The sequence below is a fragment of the Hylobates moloch genome, unplaced genomic scaffold, assembly GCF_009828535.3.
Source record: "Hylobates moloch isolate HMO894 unplaced genomic scaffold, HMol_V3 SCAFFOLD_11, whole genome shotgun sequence".
Taxonomy (NCBI): Eukaryota; Metazoa; Chordata; class Mammalia; order Primates; family Hylobatidae; genus Hylobates; species Hylobates moloch.
Genome location: NW_026652286.1, coordinates 106,608,560 through 106,626,681, shown reverse-complemented (window position 1 = coordinate 106,626,681; position 18,122 = coordinate 106,608,560). Strand labels below are relative to the sequence as shown.

At 38.6% G+C, this 18,122-nt stretch overlaps 1 protein-coding gene and 1 pseudogene across 3 annotated transcripts in view; both read left to right on the top strand.

Moving 5' to 3' along the window:
* IGSF9B (immunoglobulin superfamily member 9B) overlaps positions 1 to 18,122 on the top strand; it is a 236,425-nt gene that overhangs the window by 95,280 nt on the left and 123,023 nt on the right. The gene's annotated exons all lie outside the window — the stretch shown is intronic.
* LOC116477497 (calponin-2-like) lies at positions 136 to 1,418 on the top strand (annotated as a pseudogene).

The window sequence follows — 18,122 nt, the reverse complement described above, 5'->3', positions numbered from 1 at the left end:
CTTCTTCCCCAGAAGCTGGGCAGATGCCAGAGCCATGCTTGTACAGCCTACAGAACCACGAACCAATTAAACCTCTTTTGTTTATAAATTACCCAACCTCAAGTATTCCTTTATAGCAATGCAAGAATGGCCTAATACACCTTGTATACTGAAAACTACAAGATATTGTGAAAGAAACTAAAGAGGACATATGTAAATGTGTTCATGGATTAGGATACTTAATATCATTAAGATATTAATACTTTCCTCCGTGACCTACAGTTTCAGTGTATTTTCTATCAAAATTCCATTTTTTTTTTCTGAAATAGAAAAATCCATCCTGAAATTTATATGGAATCTCAAGAGACCCCAAATAGCCAAAACAATCTTGAAAATGAAGAATTAAAGGTGGAGGTCTCACACTTGTGCATTTCAAACATCTTACAAGCTACGGTAATCAGAACAGTATGGTACTGCTATAAAGACAGATACATAGACCGTCCGGTCCCGTCCCGTCCTGCTGCCTCACCCGCCAGCCATGAGCTCCACACAGTTACACAAAGGCCGCTCGTCTGGGCTCTTGGCTGAGGTTAAGAACCGGCTCCTGTCCAAATATGACCTCCAGAAGGAGGCAGAGCTCCACAGCTGGATGGAGGGACTCACCGGCCTCTCCATCGCCCCGACTTCCAGAAGGGCCTGAAGGACTGGATTATCTTATGCACACTCATGAACAAGCTGCAGCCGGGCTCAGACCCCAAGATCAACCGCTCCGTGCAGAACTGGCACCAGCTAGAAAACCTACGGCATGAACCCCGTGGACCTGTTTGAGGCCAACGACCTGTTTGAGAGTGGGAACACAATGCAGGTGCAGGTGTCTCTTCTCACCCTGGCAGGGAAGGCCAAGACTAAGGGGCTGCAGAGCGGGGCGGACAATCGGTGACAAGTACTCGGAGAAGCAGGAGTGGGACTTTGACGACGCTACCATGAATGCCCGCCAGTGCATCATCGGGCTGCAGATGGGCACCCACGAATGTACCAGCCAGTCCCGCATGACCGCGTACAGCACGAGGAGGCATCTCTACAACCCCAAGAACCACATACTGCCCCCCATGGACCACTCGACCATCAGCCTCCAGATGGGTGCAAACAAGTGTGCCAGCCAGGTGGACACGACAGCTCCCGGGACCCGGCGGCACATCTATGACACCAAGCTGGGAACCGACAAGTGTAACAACTCTTTCATGTCCCTGCAGATGGGCTACATGCAGGGTGCCAACCAGAGCGGCCAGGTCTTTGGCCTGGGCCGGCAGATATACGACCCCAAGTACTGCCCGCAAGGCCCAGTGGCCCATGGGGCTCCGTCGGGTGCAGGCGACTGTCCCGGCCCTGGGGAGGCCCCTGAATATTCCCCTTACTACCAGGAGGAGACTGGCTACTGAGGCTCCCGGCACGCTCTCTTCCCCACATCGTCTCCCCGTCTGGGTTTCTGGGTTATTCTGTGTTTTCATCTTTTTTTTTTTTTCTTCTTCCTGTTCAATACTGCCAATCAACGAAGGGTCTGTGAGTGGCGGCGTGGGATCAGGCAGCAGGGCTTTTTTCCCTCTTGTCTTGGTTCCTTCGCAGGACTGAGCCACCGGGCTGTGGGGGAAGGGATCAAGGCCCTATCCCAAAGCGTGTAGGGTGAGGGTCCCTGCTGGCACGTTCAGGCTGTGGGCAGAACCGTGCTGGGGAGAAGAGACCTGGGCATGGAGGGAACCGGTCCCCGAAGGTTTCCAGTTGCCTTGCCTCTTTCCTCTTTTGTCAGCCGATCAGTTTGTGGTTTCTGTACCCGCAAAAGTTTCAGGAAGTATTTACAAAAGAAAAAAAAATACATGTATATATATATTTTTTCCAGAGGAATGGTGGGGGGACAGTGGAGAGCTGCTGGAAAACGAGTCCCTTGGGAGAGGGGTCCAGCCACGATGCTAAATAGCTCAGGATCCTGAGTGGCTGGAATTCCCTAGGACCCTCAGACCAACAGACCTCAGACCCGTCTCAGAGCCTGGTGGGGAAACTGAGGCCCGTACAAGGAAGTGGAATTCTGAGTTGTTGGGGCCAAGCCTGACCCCCTATCCATGCTAATCTCTCCCCTACTCCTGCCCCCGCCACTGTGGCCTCAGTAGGTTTTTGTTGTTGTTGTGCAGGCTGGAGTGCAGTGGGGCAATCTCGGCTCATTGCACCTCCACCTCCTGGGCTCAAGGGATTCTTCTGCTTCAGTCTCCCGAGTACAGTAGCTGGGACTGCAGGTGCTCCACTGTGCCTGGCTAATTTTTGTATTTTTAGCAGAGACGAGGTTTCACCATGTTGGCCAGGCTGGTATCGAACTCCTGACCTCAGGTGATCTGCCTGCCTCGGCCTCCCAAAGTACTGGGATTACAGGCATGAGCCACCGTGCCTGGCTCCTCACTAGGTTTTAAGGGGCCCCAGCCATTCTTTTCCCCTTCCAGGCCTGACCAGCTACACTCCGCCAAGTACTGCACAGGAACCCCCACCCAGGGGCCCTGCACCATGAGATAATGAGAAATAAGGACTGTGGACCAAATGCAATAAAACCTCTGTTTGTAAGAAAAAAAAAAAAAAAGACAGACATATAGACCAATGGAAAAGCATAGACAGCCCAGAAATAATCCCTCACATATATGGTCAAATAAATTTTGACCGTGGTTCCAAGAGTATTCAATGGGGGAAAAACAGACTTTTAAAAAAATGGTGTTGGAAAAACTGGATATTTATATGCAAAGAAATAAAGTTGACCCTTAACTTAAACTGTATACAAAAATTAACTCAAAATGGCTCAAAGACCTAACTGTAGGCGCTAAAACTGTAAAACTCTTAGAAGGAAGCACAGGGAGAAAGGTGCATGGCATTGACATTGTCAATGATTTTTTTTTGGTGTGTCGGGGGGAGGGTAAAACACCAAAAGCACAGGCTACAAGAAAAAACAGATAAGTTGGATTACATCAAAATTCAAAACTTCTGTGCATCAAAGAACACTATCAGTAGATTGAAAAAGGGACCCTGGGATGGGGGAAGAGATTTACAAATCACACATCTGATTAGAGGTTCGTGTCCAGAATATATAAAAACTCTCACAACCCAGCAACAACAAAAAACCCGAATGACTTGGTTAAAAAATGTACAAAGAACTTAATAGATGATTCTTTCAAGGAGATACACAAATGGATAATAAGCACATGGAAAGAAGCACAACATCACTAGTCATTAGTGAAAAGCATATCAAAACCACAATGAAATACTACCTTATGCCCATTAGAATGGCTACTATATACATACTCAGAACAACAGAAAACAATAAATGTTAGTGAGAATGTGGAGAAACTGGAACCCTTGCACACTGTTGGTAGAAACGTAAAATGGTGCAGCTGCTGTGGAAAACAGTATGGTGGTTCCTCAAACAGTGAAAAATGAGTCTGGATGCGGTGGCTCATGCCTGTAATCCAAGCACTTTGGGAGGCCAAGGCAGGAGGGTCACCTGAGGCCAGGAGTTCAAGACCAGCTTGGGAGACATAGCAAGACCCTGTCTCTACAAAATAATAATAAAATAAAAAGCCAGCTGGGCATGGTGGTGCACGCCTGTGGTCCCAGCTACTCAGGAGGCTGAGGTGGGAGGATCACTTGATCCCAGGAGGTTGAGGCTGCAGTGAGCTATGATCATGCCACTGCATTCTAGCCTGGGCAACTGAGTGAGACCCTGTCGCTGAACAATTTTTTTTTAATGAAATTATCATATGATTCAGAAATTCCACCTCTGGTTTTGTACCTAAAAGAAGTGGAAGCAGGATCTTGAGCAGCTACATGTGTAACTACGTTCATAGCAGCATTATCCACAAAGCCAAAAGGGGAAAGCAACCCACATGTTCATCAATGGATAAATGGATTTTAAAAATGTGGTGTACATGATGGAATATAATTCAGCCCCCAAAATGGAAGGAAATTCTAAAGTATGCTACCACATGGATGAACTTTGAAGACAGTATGCTAAGTAAAATAAGTCAGCCACAAAAAAACAAATACTGAATGATTCTACTTATATAGGCTACCTAGAATAGTTAACCTCATAGTGAAAGAATGTAAAATCGTGGTTGCTAGGGGCCGAGGGTAGGGAGAATGGGGAGTTATTGTTTAATGGTAGAATTGTAGTTTTGTGAAATGAAAAGAGTCCTGGAAATGGATGATGGCAGTGGTTGCACAACAATGTGAATGTGCTTAATAACGCTGAGCTGCACGTTCAGAGATGGTTAATATGGGAAATTGTATGTTACTTTATTTTACCAGAGTTAAAAATAATAAAAAGAAGTCTGTATAAATATATATTCACTTCTCTTAACTTCTTTCATAAGATTACATAAAGCAGTTATTATAACATTGTATTATTGGATTTACAACATAATATAGCTTTAATACATATGATAATTGTACAAAGGAAGCTGAGGGGATAAAGGTGTACTGGAGCAGGGTTTCCATAGTTTACCAGAATTAAGTTATTTTGATGTAGATGTAATTACTTTGATGTAGACTGTAATTAATTAAGATGTATATTGTAATCCCTAAGCCTGACACTACCAAAAGTACAAATATACAGTTTAAAAAATCAAGAGGAATTAAATATTACACTAAAAGTATCTATTTGATACAAAAGAATATAAGAAATAAAGAACAAGGAACAAAAAACTCATGAGACATATAGAAAACACATAGTAAAATGGCAAATGTAAATTTAACCGTATCAATAATAACATATGTGAATGGACTAAATAATCAAAAGGTGGAGATTGTTAGACTGGATGAAAAAAGAAGATCCTACTCTATGCTGTCTACAAGAGGCATATTTTAGCTTCAAAGACATAAGAATTTAAAAATAAAAGGGGGAAAATATATGCCATGCAAACAATAACCGTAAGAGAGCTGGAGTGGCTATATTAACAGCAAAATATATTTTAAGACAAAAATATTTCTAGAGACAAAGTGATATTTCACAATGACAAAAGGAAAATGTAACAATTGTAAATGTCTATGCCTGAAACAAGAGAGCTGTCAAATATTTGAAGCAATAACTGACTGAATTGGAAGGAAAAATAAACCATTCAGCAAGTTAGAAATCTAAAAACTTGACTTTCAATAACTGGAAGAAAAAGTAGACAGAAAATCATTAAATGAATAGAAGACTTGAACAACAGTATTGACCAGCTTCATCTGACAGCAACAGAACACTTGAATCAACCAATGACAGCAGAATATATATTCTTGTAAGTATACTTGAAATCTTCTCTAAGAGAGATCATGTGCTATACTATCAAATCTCAACAAACTTAAAAGAAATGAAATAAAAAAGTATATTCTCTGAACACAAAAGAATTAAACTAGACATCAACAGTGGGGAGAAATCTGGGAAATCTTCAAATATTTGTAAGTTAAACAACATTCAGGGATCCCTCCTTATCCTTGCTTTCACTTTCTGTGGTTTGACAGACAACTCAACTCAAATAGATCATACACCTAAATGTATGAACTATTATAAAATGATAAAACTTTTAGAAGAAAACAAAATATTCTTCATGACCTTAGATTGAGCAGAGTTCTTAGATATGATGCCAAAGACATATTTCATATGTGAAAAAATATTTCAGATCTGCAGTCTGAAATAGTAAATGGAAAATTCCAGAAATAGACAATTCATAAGTTTTGAGTAGCATGATGAAATCTTGCTCTGTCCCTCCTGGGAAATGAAACATTCCTATGCCCAGCGTCTCTATGCTATCTAGTTTACCCCCTGTTACCCACCCACTCGGCTGCCCTCTCGGTTATCAGTTTGACTGTCCCAGTGTCACCGTACTTGTGTTCAAGTAACACTTATTTTACTTTATGGACCAAAGCACAAGAGTAGTGATGCTGGCAATTCAGATAGGCCTAAGAGAAGCTATAAAGTGCTTCCTTTAAGTGAAAAGGTGAAAGTTCTCAATAAGCAAAGAAAAAAAGCTATATGCTAAAGTTGCCGAGATCTATGGTAATAACAAATCTTCTGTCCATGAAATTGTGATGAAAGAAAAATAAATTCATCCTAGTTTTTCTGACACATCTCAAACCACAGAAGCTATGGCCACAGTGCCTAAGTGCTTAGTTAAGATGAAAAAGGCATTATATTTGTAAGTGGAAGACAGGATGTGTACTGATGGACAGGGATTGGGTTTGGTACCATCTGCGGATTCAGGCATCCATGGGGGTCTTGGAACATATTCCCTGTGGATAAGCGTGTACTATTGTACTTCTAGATAATCCTTGGTAAAATAAGTCAATGTATTTTGGATTGAGTTTATAAGAATATGCAACTTACAGAATACAACTAAAGCTATGTTTAGAGGGAAATTTATATTTAACACCCACATTAGAAAAAAAGGAAGATCTCAAATCAGTAATCTAAACTTCCACCTAATGAACTAGAAAAAGAAGAGCAACTAAGCCCAACACAAACAAAAGTAAAGAAAGAAAAAACAAACAAGAATTAGGAACAATGAAATAGAAAACAGAAAAATAACAGAGGAAAAACAAATAGGGAATTTCAATGTAAACCAAAGGTGGGTCTTTGAAAAGACTTTTTAAAATTTCACACACCTCTGCACAGGATGAGCAAGGAAACCTAGAGAACATAACAAATTATCAAAATTAGGACTGAAAGACAGGACATGACCATCAACACTATAGATATTAAAAAGTTTCTGTGGAAATACTACAAATAACTTTAAATCAACAAATTAGACAGTCTAGGTGAGTTGAGCTATAGCTTCAAAACAATGCCTATCAAAATTCCAGCAGGCGTTTTTTGGTAGAAATTAGCAAAATTATCCTAAAATTTCCATGGAAATGCAAAGAAATTAGAATAGCCAGAAAAGTTTTGGGAAAAAAGATTTATACTACTTGATCTCAAATTTACTACCAAGATACAATTATCAAGACAATGTGGTGCTGGTGAAAGGATAAGCCTAGCCCAATGAAGTAAAATTGAGAATGCACAAAAGAATAAACTCTTAAGGTCAATTTAATTTTTAACAAAGGTGCCAAGGCAATTCAGTGGGGGCAAAAACCAGTCTTTTCTACAAGTGGTGCTGGTATAATTATATGTTTATAAGAAAAAGCATATACAGATCTTTACCTACAGCATATCCACAAAAACAACTGAAATAGATCATACGCCTAAATTACATTTAGGCTATTATAAAATGATAAAACTTTTAGAAGAAAACCAAAATATTCTTCATGACCTTAGATTGAGCAGAATTCTTAGATATGATGCCAAAAACATATTTCATACTTGAAAAAATATTTGAATTCATTAAAATTAAAACCCTTTTGCCTTCAAAAGAAAACATTAGGAAATTGAAAGGCAAGAGATTGGGAGAAGCTGCTTGCAAATCATAATTTGATAAAGGCCTTGCATTCAGGATATATAAAGAACTCAATACTCAATAAAAAGACAACTTTAAAAAAATATTTGGATATTATATCAACTTTTATATATATAACATGTTTTATGTGTGTATATATATCATATATATCAAAATCTTTATATATAATTATATATAAAAATCTTTATATATGTTATATGTATATAAAGATTTAGATAGATATAAAACATATGTTATATATATGTTGGTATAATATCTAATATCTATATATCTAATATATAGTTTATTAGCTATCTAATATATATCATATATATCAAAATCTTTATAAAAAATATAGAAATCTTTATACATATGTTATATGTATATAAATATTTAGATATATGTATAAAACATATATATGTTATATATATATTGGTGTAATATCTAATATATAGTTTATTAGCTATCTAATATAATATAAACAGATCATCAATATTATAAGCTATTAGAAAAATGCAAGTTAAGGCAGATGATATACCTCTTTACACACCAACTAGAATGTCTATGATAAAAAAAGATAATACAAATGTTGTGAGGATCTGGAGAAATTTGAGCCTTCATACGTTGCTGATAAAAATGTAAAATGTTACAGAAAAAAATTTGACATTTCTTAAAAAGTTAAATGTATATCAAATATTTAAAGGGGAACTACTACTCATCTTTTACAGACTCTTCCAAAAACGGAAGAAAAAAGAAAGTATTCCAACTCATTCTATGAGGTTTAAAAAATCAAGAGAAATTGAATGCTACAAAACCCTGCTACCAAAACCAGACAAGGACATCACAAGAAAATAAACTATTGCCGAATATCTCTTATAGATATAAAAATTCTCAACAAATAATAGCAAACTGAATTCAGCACATATAAAAAGGATTATACTTTATTACCAAGTGAGATTATCCCTGGAGTTGGTTTAACATTTGAAAATCAAAAACTAATGTAGTACACAATATTAATAGAGGAAAAGCCACAACCACATGGTTCACCTCAATAAATGCAGAAAAAGCATTAGACAAAATCCAGTGCTTTTTGATTATTACAACACTCCAAAAAGTAGGAATAAAAAGTGAACTTTATAAACCTGATAAAAAGCATCTGTGAAAAAATTCTCAACTAACCCTATCCTTAATGGTGAAAGACCATACTTTTCTCCTAAAATCAGGAGCATTCGGGTTGGAAAGGAAGAAGGAAAATTATTTGCAGATGACCTGATCTTGTACATAAAAAATTCTAAGGAATTCACTAAAAAACTATTACAAGGAATGAGTTCAGCAAAGTTGTGGGATACAAGATTATTATTTGAAAATCCACTATACTTCTATACACTAGCAATGAAAAACCCAAAATGAAATTAAGAAAAAAATTCCACTTACACTAGCACTAAAAAGATAAATACCTAAGAATAATAATAATAACAAAGTGCAAGACTTGCACACTGAAAATGACAAAATTTTGTTGTAAGAAATTTAGGATCTAAATAAATAGAAATAAATGTCTATGGATGGAAGACTTCATATTGTCAAAAGGGCAGTACTCCCCAAATTGATCAATAAATCCCTATTAAAATGCCAGTAGGCTTTTTATATTCTAAAATTCATATGGAAATTCAAGGATCCCACAATAAAAACAATCTTGAAAAAGAACAAAGTTGGAGAACTCAAACTTTGTAGTATGTTAAAGCATACTACAAAGCTACGATAATCAAGACAGTGTGGTACTGGCATAAGGATAGACACAATGGTTAATGGACAGTCCAGAAGTAAACTCTTACATTTATAATAAATTGATTTTTGACAAGGATGACAAGACAATTCAATGGAAAAAGAATATTCTTTTTAATAAATGGTGTGGGGACAACTGGGTATGCACATGCAAAAGAATGAAGTTGGGTCCTCTACCTCACACTATCTGTAATAATTAACTAAAAATGAATCATAGACATAAACACAAGAGCTACAACTATTAAACTCTTCGAAGAAACATAGGATTAAATCTTTATGGTCACAGGCTGGGCAACGGTTTCTTAGATTTGACACCAAAAGTACAAGAAACAAAAATAAAAAGAGATAAATTGGGCTTCATAAAAATTCAAAACTTCTGTGCTTAAAATGACACCATTAAGAATGTGAAAAGGCAACCCACAGAATGGGAGAAAATATCTGTAATCATATATCTGATAAGACACTTGTACAAGGGATACATAAAAATTCTAACAACTCTACAATAAAAGACAAATAATCCAATTATAAAATGAAAAAGGATTTAAGTATATATTTATCCAAAGAAGAGGTACAAATGGCTAATAATCACATGAAAAGATACTCAGCATCATTAATCGTTAGAGAGAGAACAATCAAAACCACAGTGAGATACCACTTCACACTCACTAGGACGGCTAAAATCAAAATGACAGGTAATAATGCTGGCAAGAATGTGGAGAGATCAAAACCCTCACACATTGATGATGGGAAAGTAAAATGATTCAGGCATTTAAAAATCATTTTGACAGTACCTCAAAATGTTAAACATAGGGTTACCATATGACCTGGGAATTCTACTGCTAGATATAAACCCAAGAGAATGAAAACATATGTCCATACAAAAACCTGTACACAAATGTTCATAGGAGCATTATCCATATTATCTCTGTTTATAGAGACAATCCAAATGTCCATCAGCTGATGAATGGATAAACAAAATGTGACACATTCATATAATGGAATACTACACTGCAGTAACAGGGAATGAATTGCTGATATCTGCTATAATGTGGATGACTCTCAAAACTGTTATCTTCAGTTAAAGAAGCCAGTCACAAAAGACCAGATATTGTATGATTCTATTCATATGAAATGTCCAGAATTTGTCTCTACGGAATAAGCAAGTCTGTAGAGACAAAGTAGATTAGTGGTGGCCTAGTGCTGGGAGAGAGGGTTGGGGGAAAATAGGGTTTGACTACTAATGGGTACGGGGTTTCATTGTTGGAGTGATAAAAATATTCTAAAATTAGGTCGAGGTGATGGTTGTACATCCATCCAGTGAATATACTAAAAACTATTGAATTGTATATTTTAAATGGGTGAATTTTATGGAATATGAATTATGTCTCAATAAAGCTGTTAAGAAAAAGTAAAACATGTTAAGCATAAAGTTATCAATCTAGTCCCAGGAATTTACCCAAGAGAAACAAAATATATTTCCATTCCACGTAATATTTTTTCAAATGTTCATCACAAATCATGGTGGATGGGAGGCGGACTAGACTGCCATTCCAGACAGAGCAGCATGTGGAGGGTTGCATTATGAACTTTAGCTGCAGACTGACTGCAAGAACAAACAAGCAGTCCTGAGAGGACCCACAGACCCTCTGAAGCTAGTGGACTTCTCCTGCCAGACCCGGGAGACACCCCAAATACCATGAGTGCCCCGAATGTGGAAGTGGGAAAGGGAGACCCTCCTCTCCTGAACACATACCCCCACTGGAGAAGCTGAAGGACTATTTGTGGGAGAAGTTTCTGACTTTGCCTGGAGCTGAGTCAAGTTAGAGAGCCGAGCCGAGCAAAATACAGGGATGGAGAAAGCAGCAGGAAGGCCCTGGGAGCTCGCTGGCTCCCCAAGCAGCCCATTCCTGCCTGGCACCACAGGGATCCATCAGGAGAGTGGCCAGAGGAGCAGGGGGTAAAACTCCACAGGGAGAAGGAATTCTCTAGCTGAACTTCATAACAATTTGAACGGGGCGAGAAGCCTCCTGGTCAGAACCCGGGGGAGGGCGGGAATACGGCTTGCAGACTTCACAGGTGGGGAATAACTAAAGCCCTTTTCTTTCACAGCTGGGAGGCGGAAAGCCTCCAGCAAGTTTTCAAGCCGTATTGCCCTCCGACTGGAAAAAGACTCAGGGCTGTTGCGGAGGGCACAGTGGGAATGAGACCAGTCTTTCAGATTCTGTGGGAGCTGGGTGGGGCCTGTAACTGCTGGCTTTCCCCCACTTCCTGGACAACCTGCATGATTCAGCAGAGGCAGCCATAATCCGCCGTACACAACTCCAGTGACCTGGGAATCTCACCCCCATCCCCCACAGCAGCCTCAGCAAGACCGGCCCAAGGAGAGTCTGAGCTCAGACACGCCTAGCCCCGCCCGAACCTGATGGTCCTTCCCTCCCTACCCTGGTAGCGGAAGACAAAGGGCATATAATCTTGGGAGTTCTAGGGCCCTGCCCACCGTTGCTCCCTCTCTGCACTACTACAGCTGATGCATTCTGGAAAGCAGCATCTTCTGGCAGGAGGCCAGGCAGCACAAAAATAGAGCATTAAACCACCAAAGCTAAGGACCCTCACGGAGTCCATTGCACCCTCTGCCACCTCCACTGGAACAGGCACTGGTATCCACAGCTGAGAGGCCCATAGATGGTTCACATTACAGGACTCTGTGCAGACAACTGCCAGTATCAGCCTGGAGCTGGGTAGACTTGCTGGATGGCTAGACCCAGAAGACAGAAAACAATCACTGCAGTTTGGCTCACAGGAAGCCACATCCACAGGAAAAGGGGGAGAACACTACATCAAGGGAACACCCCATGGGACAAAAAAATCTGAACAACAGCCTTCAGTCCTAGACCTTTCCTCTGACAGAGCCTACCCAAATGAGAAGGAACCGGAAAACCAACCCTGGAATATGACAAAACAAGGTTCTTCAGCAGCCCCCCAAAATCCCACTAGCTCACCAGCAATGGACCCAAACCAAGAAGAAACCCCTGATTTACCTGAAAAAGAATTCAGGAGGTTAGTTATTAAGCTAATCAGGGAGGGACCAGAGAAAGGTGAAGCCCAATGCAAGGAAATCCAAAAAATGATACAAGAAGTGAAGGGAGAAATATTCCAGGAAATAGATAGCTTAAAGAAAAAACAATAAGAAATTTGGGAAACCTCGGACATACTTTTAGAAATGCTAAATGCTCTGGAAAGTCTCAGCAATAGAATTGAACAAGTAGCAGAAAGAAATTCAGAGCTGGAAGACAAGGTCTTCAAATTAAGCCAATCCAACCAAGACAAAGAAAAAAGAACAAATCCTCCAAGAAGCCTGGGATTATGTTAAACGACCAAACCTAAGAATAATCAATGTTCCTGAGAAAGAAGACAATTCTAAAAGCTTAGAAAATGTATTTGGGGGAATAATCGAGGAAATCTTCCCTAGCTGTGCTAGAGACATAGACAGGCAAATATACGAAGCACAAAGAGGCCAGGGACGGTGGCTCACGCCTGTAATCCCAGCACGTTGGGAGGCTGAGGCAGGTGGATCATCTGAGGTCAGGAGTTCAAGACCAGCCTTGCCAACATGGTGAAACTCTATCTCTATTAGAAATACAAAATAAATAAATAAATAAACAAATAAGTAAATAAATTAGCTGGGCTTGGGGGCATGCACCTGTAATCCCAACTACCTGGGGAGGCTGAGGCAGGAGAATTGCTTGAACCTGGGAGGTGGTGGTTGCAGTGAGCTGAGACCATGCCACTGCCCTCTATCCTGGGCGACAGAGTGACACTCCATCTCAAAAATAAAGAAAGAAAGAAGCACAAAGAACACCTGGGAAATTCATTGCAAAAAGATCTTTGCCTAGGCACATTGTCATCAGGTTATCCAGAGTTAAGATGAAGAAAATCTTAAGAGCTGTGAGACAGAAGCACCAACCTATAAAGGAAGACCTATCAGATTCATAGCAGATTTCTCAGCAGAAACCCTACAAGCTAGAAGGAATTGGGGCCCTATTTTCAGCTTCCTCAAACAAAACAATTATCAGCCAAAAATTTTGTATACAGCAAAACTAAACATCATATTTGAAGGAAAGATACAGTCATTTTTAGATAAACAAATGCTGAAAGAATTCTCCATTACCGCCACCACTACAAGAACTGCTAAAAGGAGCTCTAAATCTTTAAACAAATCCTGGAAACACATCAAAACAGAACCTCTTTAAAGCATAAATCACACAGGACCTATAAAACAAAATACAAGTTAAAAAGCAAAAATAAAATATAAAAAACAAAGCAAAGTACAAAGGCAACAAAGAGCATGATGAATGCAATGGTACCTCACATTTCAATACTAACTTTGAATGTAAATGGCCTAAATGCTCCACTTAAAAGACACAGAACCACAGAATGGATAAGAACTCACCAACCAACTATCTGCTGCCTTCAGGAGACTCACCTAACACATAAGGACTCACATAAACTTAAAGTAAAGGGGTGGAAAAAGGCGTTTCATGCAAATGGACACCAAAAGTGAGCAGGGGTTTGTATTCTTATATCAGGCAAAACAAACTTTAAAGCAATAGCAGTTAAGAGAGACAAAGAGGGACATTATGTAATGGTAAAAGGCCATGTCCAACAGGAAAATACCACAATCCTAAACATACATGCACCTAACACTGGAGCTCCCAAATTTATAAAACGATTACTACTAGACCTAATAAATGAGATAGACAGCAGCACAATAATTGTGGGGGACTTCAATACTCCACTGACAGCACTAGACAGGTCATCAAGACAGAAAATCAATGATGAAACAATAGATTTAAACTACACCTTGGAACAAATGGACTTAACAGACATAAACAGAATATTTCATCCAGAAACTACAGAATACACATTCTATTAAACAGTGCATGGAACTTTCTCCAATACAGGCCATATTATAGATCATAAAATGAGCCTCAATAATTTTAGGAAAATTGAAATTATATCAAGCACTCTCTCAGACCACAGTGGAATAAAACTGAAAATGAACTCCAAAAGGAACCCTCAGAACCATGCAAATACACGGATGTTAAATAACCTCCTTCTGAATGAGCATTGGGTCAAAAACAAAATCAAGATGGAAATTAAAAATGTCTTCAAACTGAATGACAATAATGACACAACCTATCAAAACCTCTGGGATATAGCTAAGGCAGTGCTAAGAGGAAAGTTCATAGCCCTAAATGCCTACATCAAAAAGTCTGAAAGTGCACAAACAGACAATCTAAGGTCATACCTCAAAGAACTAGAGAAACAAGAACAAACCAAACCGAACCCAGCAGAAGAAAGGAAATAACCAAGATCAGAGCAGAACTAAATGAAATTGAAACAAACAAACAAACAAAAAAATACAAAAGACAAATGAAACAAAAGCTGGTTCTTTGGAAAGATAAATACAATTGATGGATCATTTGGATTTATCTTTGAAAAAATAAAATTGATAGACCATTTGGATTTTCTCTCTTCTTTTCTTAGACAAAACAAGATTAACCCAGAGAAGAAGAGAGAAAATTCAAATAACCTCACTAAGAAACTAAACAGGAGATATTACAACTGACACCACTGAAATACAAAAGATCATGTAAGGCTACTATGAACACCTTTATGCAGATAAACTAGAAAACCTAGAAGAGATGGATAAATTCCTGGAAAAATATAACTCTCATAGCTTAAATCAGGAAGAATTAGATAACCTGAACAGACCAATAACAAGCAGCAAGATTGAAACGGTAATTAAAGAATTACCAAAAAAAAGAGTCCAGGACCAGATGGAGTCACAGCACAATTCTACAAGACATTCAAAGAAGAACGGGTACTAATCCTTTTGACACTATTCCACAAGATAGAGAAAGAAAGAACCCTCCCTAATTCATTCTATGAAGCCAGCATCACCTCAATACCAAAACAAGGAAAGGACACAACCAAAAAAGAAAACTACAGATTGATACCCTTGATGAACATAGATGCTAAAATCCTTAACAAAACACTAGCTAACAAAATCCAACAGCATATCAAAAAGGTAATCCACCATGATCAAGTGGGTTTCATACCAGTGATGTGGGGATGGTTTAACATATGCAAGTCAATAAATGTGATCCACCACATAAACAGAATTAAAAACAAAAATCATATGATCACCTTAATAGATGCAGAAAAAGCATTTGACAAAACCCAACATCCCTTTATGATTAAAACCCTCAGCAAAATAGGCATACAAGGGACATACCTTAATGTAATAAAAACCATCTATGACAAACCCACAGCCAACATAATACTGAATGGGGAAAAGTTGAAAGCTTTCCCTCTGAGAATGGGAACAAGACAAGGATGCCCACTCTCACCACTCCTCTTCAACATAGTACTGGAAGTCCTAGCAACAGCAATCAGACAAGAGAAAGAAATAAAGGGCATCCAAATTGGTAAAGAGGAAGTCAAACTGCCCCTGTTTGCTGATGATATGACCGTTTACCTTGAAAACCCTAAGGACTCTTCTAGAAAGCTTCTAGAACTGATAAAGAATTTAGCAAAGTTTCCAGACACAAAACTAACGTACACAAATCAGTAGGTCTTCTATACACAAATAGCGACCAAGCAAAGAATCAAATCAAGAACTCAACGCCTTTTACAATAGCTGCAAAAAAATACAATACTCAGGAATATACCTAATAAAGGAGTCAAAAGACCTTTACAAGAAAAACTACAAAACGCTGCTGAAAGACATTATAGATGACACCTACAAATGAAAACACATCCATGCTCATAGATGTGTAGAATCAATATTGTGAAAAATGACCATACTGCCAAAAGCAATCTACGATTTCAATGAAATCTCCATTAAAATACTGCAATCATTATTCACAGAGTTAGAAAAAACAATTCTAAAATTCATATGGAACCAAAAAAGAGCCCACATAGTCAAAGCAAAACTAAGCAAAAAGAACAAATCTGGAGGCATCACACTACCTGATTTCAAACTATACAGTAAGGCCACAGTCACCAAAACAGTGTGGTACTGGTATAAAAATAGGCACATAGGCCAATGGAACAGAATAGGGAACCCAGAAATAAACCCAAATACTTACAGCCAACTGATCTTTGACAAAGCAAACAAAAACATAAAGTGGGGAAAGGATACCCTTTTCAACAAATGGCACTGGGATAATTGGCTAGCCACATGTAGGAGAATGAAACTGGATCCTCATCTCTCACCTTATACAAAAATCAACTCAGGATGGATTAAGGACTGAAATCTAAGAACTGAAACTATAAAAATTCCAAAAGATAACATTGGAAAAACCCTTCTAGACATTGGCTTAGGCAAGGATTTCATGACCAAGAACCCAAAAGCAAATGCAATAAAAACAAAGATAAATAGCCGGGACCTAATTAAACTAAAGTGCTTTTGCAGGGCAAAAGGAACAGTCAGCAGAATAAACAGACAACCCACAGAGTGAGCGAAAATCTTCACAATCTATACATCTGACAAAGGACTAATATTCAGAATCTACAACAAACTCAAACAATCCCATCAAAAAGTGGGCTAAGGACATGAATAGACAATTCTCAAAAGCAGATATACGAATGGCCAACAAACATATGAAAAAATGCTCAACATCACTAATGATCAGGGAAATGCAAATCAAAACCACAATTCAATACCGCCTTACTCCTGCAAGAATGGCCAGAATCAAAAAATCACAAAACAATAGATGTTGGCATACATGCGCTGATCAGGGAACACTTCTACACTGCTGGTGGGAATGTAAACTAGCACAGCCCCTATGGAAAACAGTGTGGAGATTCCTTAAAGAACTAAAAGTGGAACTACCATTTGATCCAGCAATCCCACTACTGGGTACGTACCCAGAGGAAAAAAGTCATTATTCAAAAAAGATACTTGCACACACATATTTATAGCAGCACAATTCACAACTGCAAAATCGTGGAAGCAACCCGAATGAGTGGATAAAGAAACTGTGGTATATATATATGATGCAATAATACTCAGCCATTAAAAGGAATGAATTAATAGCATTTGCAGTGAACTGGTTGAGACTGGAAACTATCATTCGAAGTGAAGTAACTCAGGAATGAAAAACCAAACATCGCATGTTCTCGCTGATATGTGGGAGCTAAGCTATGAGGATGCAAAGGCATAAGAATAATACAATGGACTTTGGGGACTTGGGGGGAAAAGTGGGAGGCGGTGAGGGATAAAAGACTACAAATATGGTACAGTGTACACTGCTCGGTTGATGGGTGCACCAAAATCTCAGAAGTCACCACTAAAGAACTTACTCATGTAACCAAATACCACCTGTACCCCAATAACTTATGGAAAAATAAAATTAAAAAAATTAAACAACAACAACATGTTCATTACAGTGTTATTCATAGAAGACTCAAACTGGACACCATTTAAGGTACATCAACTGGTGAATGGACAAACAAAATGTGTATGTCCATGCAGTGGAATAGTATTATGGGGTAGTACCCCATAATAAAAAGGAGTGAATTACTGACACATGCTACAAGGTATGTAGATGACCCTCCCAAACATGCTTGGTGAAATAAGCCAGACATAAAATGGTATAGTTCCATGTGTATGAAATGTCCATAAAAGGCATATCTCTAGAGATAGAAAGCAGATTGGTGGGGCTGAGAATGGAAGCCGAGTTTGCCTGCAAATGGGCATGACACACATTTTTGGAGTGATGGATATGTTCTATAATTGAATTGTTGTGATGATTGCACAATTCTCTGAATCTACTAAAAATTATTTAATTATACATTACGATGGGTAAATTTTATATTATTTAAATATATCACAATAAAACTGACTTTAAAAAT